Source organism: Mastomys coucha, unplaced genomic scaffold, assembly GCF_008632895.1.
Source record: "Mastomys coucha isolate ucsf_1 unplaced genomic scaffold, UCSF_Mcou_1 pScaffold14, whole genome shotgun sequence".
NCBI classification, from domain to species: Eukaryota; Metazoa; Chordata; class Mammalia; order Rodentia; family Muridae; genus Mastomys; species Mastomys coucha.
Window position 1 is genome coordinate 62,740,994 of NW_022196896.1, and position 4,589 is coordinate 62,745,582.

Below are 4,589 nucleotides of genomic sequence, written 5' to 3' on the forward strand. Positions count from 1 at the left end.
ATCAAACAGTACTTCATATAGGCAGGTTGGATTGCACCCGGGAGGTAGGCAAACTGTTCCTAGACAGCTGCTGGGCGTGCCTAGAGGAATTGCTAACTGGGATCATCATGCCTTTTCTCACCAGTGTTTTGCTTTAGCACACATGGCCTGTGGTGGGGTAGAGGGACAGCTCCAGTCTTCCTCTGCCACTCCTTTCTTTCATATGTTCATTCTGAAGCTCCCACAATGTCCATTTCCATTCTAGTCCTACCCTCCATGTGATGTTTGTTATCCTGTGTTTGGCTGTCTCAAGCGCTTTCTCCTTTCTGTGAGAAACTCAAAGGAGGGTTTATTCTGGTCACACTTCCAGTGGGATGCAGTTCCACCTCGATAGCAAGCAGGAAAAGCATGTGCTTGGAACAGGATGCTCGTTAGTTAGTTACACTGCATCACCCCTGAGCAAGCAGAGAACAAACAGGAAGTGGAGCCAGGGTACAAAGCCTCAAGGCCCATCCCCAGCGACTCACTTCCTTAAGCAAAGCTCCACCTCCTAAAGGTTCTGCAACTTCCTGTGTGTGTGTGTGTGTGTGTGTGTGTGTGTGTGTGTGTGTGTGTGTGTGAACATTTCACATTCAAAGCACAGCACTGGCCCATTTCATTTGATATAAAAAGTCTTGTAGGCTCGTTTACATTGTTGCAAATGAGATTCTGTTCTTTTTGACAGACACACCATATAAGGCCTACCTCTTTCCTCCCTACTCCGCCTTAATCTCACTAATATTCATCATTTTCCTATTGCGGCTCTTCTCACTACGTGGTGAGTTGCTTGAGCGCTGCATATTTGTCTGTTGAGAGGATCAGATATACGGCAGGCACCCGAATATCTGTTGAAAAGATTCATCCATAGACGAGAACACAAACAAGGCGCCCCATCTGTGTCTCCGCTGGGCAGAGAGGCCTTTGGCTTAGTCGCTTCCCTGATGAAGCCTGTGATCTAGCCAGCCGTGTGGCTGAAACTGAACCTGACAGAAGATGATGCAGATGGGCTTCCTGCCAGCCCTGCCAGAAGTCTGAGGTTGGACTTCTGAGCTCTGAGCTCCATAACGGGCTGAGAGGTCTGCCCTGAGAGGCAGGATACTAATTGAAGCTTGTTTCTGGAGAGCGGCCATTTGCATCTATTTGTCGCTTTTCTCTCGGTGGCTTAAAGTACTTTTTTGGTTTGTTTTTATTTTTATTTATTTATTTTTACCACCACTTCCAGGCCTGACCTGTGGGTAGGTGTTATTGTGTCTTGTCTTGTAGTGCCTATCTGCTCCAGGCTGGCCTGAGACTGCTATCTTCCTCCCGTGGAGTGTCTTTCACCTAGTAGTGGCATCAGTTGGAGCTGTCATTGTTGATGAAGGATAAAAGCCTCCTTCATATACATGACAGGTCAGTGAGAAGCCTTTCAAAAATGCATCAGACATGCACAGAGTGCGGTGAGACGTGTTCCAAAGTAGAAGCAACCCAGCGGCAGACAGTACCCATGGGCTGCGCCTAAGAGCATCCCTTGCCATGTTCCTTCAGTGGGGGGTGGGGGGGGGGATGCGGCTTCATCTAGCACAGAGGCTGCTGTGTTTTCTTTATGGGGGGCTTGGGGGTCAGGCACCCATGGTATGCTGGCTCCCTTCAATCAGAGGGCGTGTACTCTGGGCACACATGAGGGAATAGAGTCCGAGAAGCTAAGGGGACATGGCATCTTTTCACATGGAGTTTTGAGAAAAAGGTTGAGGTCCCCATCCAAGGGTACCTTGGGTCTGAAACACTGAGCCCAGATTGATGGCCAGAGATTGGAGAGAGGAAAGCTGAGAACAGTTCCTTCTCTGTCCTTACTTCCTTTACTATCTCTGCGCCTATTTCCTTCTCTGAAAGGTGAAAATGAAAACTCTTACATGGCTACAAGGGGATGAGACGAGTGTAAATGGCCCCAGGGAGCTGTGTACAAAGTCCCAGTGCTATCCTGATGTGTAGGGAAAGAGCCAGGCAGTCCTCTCTGAGCTGGAGATAGACCCAGTGCATTCACATACTCAGACCACAGGCACACAGTCTGAAACACACACACACACACACACACACACACACACACACACACACACACACGACAAACGGGGGGAGCTGCCTCTCCTAATGCGCAAGTGTTGTGTATTGATAGACCCTATTAAAATTATAACCACCACTAATGCTCATTTTCCTGTAAATAAGTGAAGATGTGGGGGTGGGGTGGGGCAGTTTTACTCCTTAATTGGCAGATGTCAGAGTTTTCTTTGGTGTTTTGGATGCCTTGAGCCAAAGAATGAACAGTCTAATAGCCAGCAGGCTGCCATCTGAAAACAAAACAAAAAAGATTATTTGTTTTTATTATTTGTGTGAATTAGTTACTTTTATGTTGCTGTGATAAAATATGATGTAAAGCAATGGGGAAAAGTTTATTTTAGCCTGCGATGCCAGAGGGGAGGAGTCCACAAAGGCAGGGAAGATATGGCACAGAAGCAGCAACAGGAAGTTGGTTGATCACACAAGAAGTAAGAAGAAGAGAGCAGGAAGTGAGAGACGCTTAAACCTTAAAAGCCCATTCCTCAGTGACAAACTTCTAGCAAGGCTGCACTTCCTAAAAGATCCATGTCCTCCTCACACAGTGCCACCAACTGGGATTCAAGTATTCAACTACAAGAGCCTATGGGGAACATTTTCATTCAAACTGCTACAACATGTGTGTGTGTGTGTGTGTGTGTGTGTGTGCACATGTGCGTGTGCTTACATACTCATAGGCATCCATAGAGGCCAGAATAGGGTGTCAGATTCCCTACAGCTGGAGTTAATGGTGGTCGTGAGCTGCCCGACGTGGGTGCTGGAAAACAAACTCAAATTTACTGCAATTGTAGCAAGCACTTTTCACCACTGAGCCATGTCTCCAGCCATAGTTTCACCATCTTGACTGGGACGTCTCCAGTTCCCTGAGACTATAGTGCAAAGACTTGTGCATTTGCTCTGGCTCCTGAAGACACGGTCCCAGCCAGGGCTGTCTGAATAGCTCCTGCCAGAGTTTTTACTATCCTGGGCCTTGGTGAACTCTAGATGACCTTGCGGCCATTTTGACCTAAATCAGAGAGGCAGAACTTCCCCTGGCAGACAGACTACCATGAGCGGTGCTAAGAGGCAAGACTCTCATTGGCCCAAAACATATCAAAGTTTAATGGCTGTGATTGCTGTTAAAAGGTAAGGCTGTGATTGGCTTAAACAAATAGCTGCTATTGGTCTAAGAACTCAGATTGGCTTATTACGCTTTAGTTGGCTTCTCTGTTGCTATAATAAAACGTTGTTAAAAGCCAAGTTGGGAAGGAAAGGATTTATATTTCGACTTAACTCCTAGGCCATTGAAAGTTATAATCCATCATCAAGGGAAGCCAGGGCAGGAGTTCAAGGCAGGAACTAAAGAGGAGACCACAAGAGAATGCCACTTACTAGCTTGCTCAGTTACTCTTCTTATATAGCCTAGACCTATCTCCCCAGGAATGTGTTGGGTCCTCCTACAATGATTAGCAATGAAGAAATGCCTCACAGACATGGCTATGGACCAGTGTGATAGAAGAAATCCTCACCTGAGGTTCCCTCTTCATGGATGGCGTTGAGTAGATAATCAAGATTAGCAGCATGGGTCACATAAACATAGAGTTCAGACTCTATGCGAGTAGGCTGTCTCTCCTGGTGTTTCAGCATCTGATTCAATAACGGCTTCCTTGAGCAGCTCTTTTTGCCTTCTTTGGGAGTGGTGACTGAGCTTCATGCTGAAGGTCGCAGCGGAGGCAGCAAAGTGTGGTGGCAGCAGACAGTTTTCCTGTGGCTTGTGCCTGGTTTCTTATCTCAGGACTTCGGTCTCATGCCTGGGGCCCGAGCTCTAGGTTTTAGCTTCTGCCGCTGCTGATTGACGGCTGAAGATCCAGCAATGGGTTGCCCGTTGACTGGCGATCTCTCGTGATCTCTCTTTCTGCTAAGATCCCATCCCATGGCCAGCAATCCTGGCAGCAGGGACTGATTGCAGCGTCCATTTCCTGTGGGCCCTGCCAGGTGTGTCTCGAGCAATGCTGGTTCCTGAACACAGCTGTCAGGGGCAGGTACCCTGCTGTGTCTCGGCAGCATCACTAAGTCCAGCATCCTGCTTCCTGGCAGCTGAAGAGGTCAAGAGTGGCCAGGTGGGAAGAAGCTCAGAAGCCAAAGGAGACGGGAGCAGAGAGCTGCTAAGAGCCCGTGAGAAATCAGAGGGGAGAATCTGCAGGTTCTGGTTACCAGAGGAGTAGAGAGAGCTGTCAACTTCAGAGTCACCATTCTGAGGCCCCTTGTTGAGAGCTGTCACACTAGCCACTGCTAAGGTCCTGGTACCCTAAGCCTGCACAGGGGCTGTGACACTAGGGGAAGCCACTTGTGGCTGCTTCCATCTGCTTATGGTGACACTGAAGGAAACCAATAGCTGTTAGAGACCAGCACTTGGAGAAGGGCCATTCACCTATCCATGATTTCTGTCAGGGAGCCAGCTGACGAGTGCATGCACACCTAGACATGGACATTTATACTCA

The 4,589-nt window shown here is 48.2% G+C and overlaps 1 long non-coding RNA gene across 1 annotated transcript; it reads right to left on the minus strand.

Annotated features, from left to right (window-relative positions):
* Positions 1-2,234: 2,234 nt before the first annotated feature.
* On the minus strand, positions 2,235-3,968 carry LOC116089124. Its single transcript, XR_004118169.1, has 2 exons — positions 3,618-3,968; positions 2,235-2,342 (listed from the first exon to the last, which is right to left on the minus strand). It is a non-coding gene; the product is annotated as an uncharacterized LOC116089124 (long non-coding RNA).
* Between the last annotated feature and the right edge of the window lie 621 nt (positions 3,969-4,589).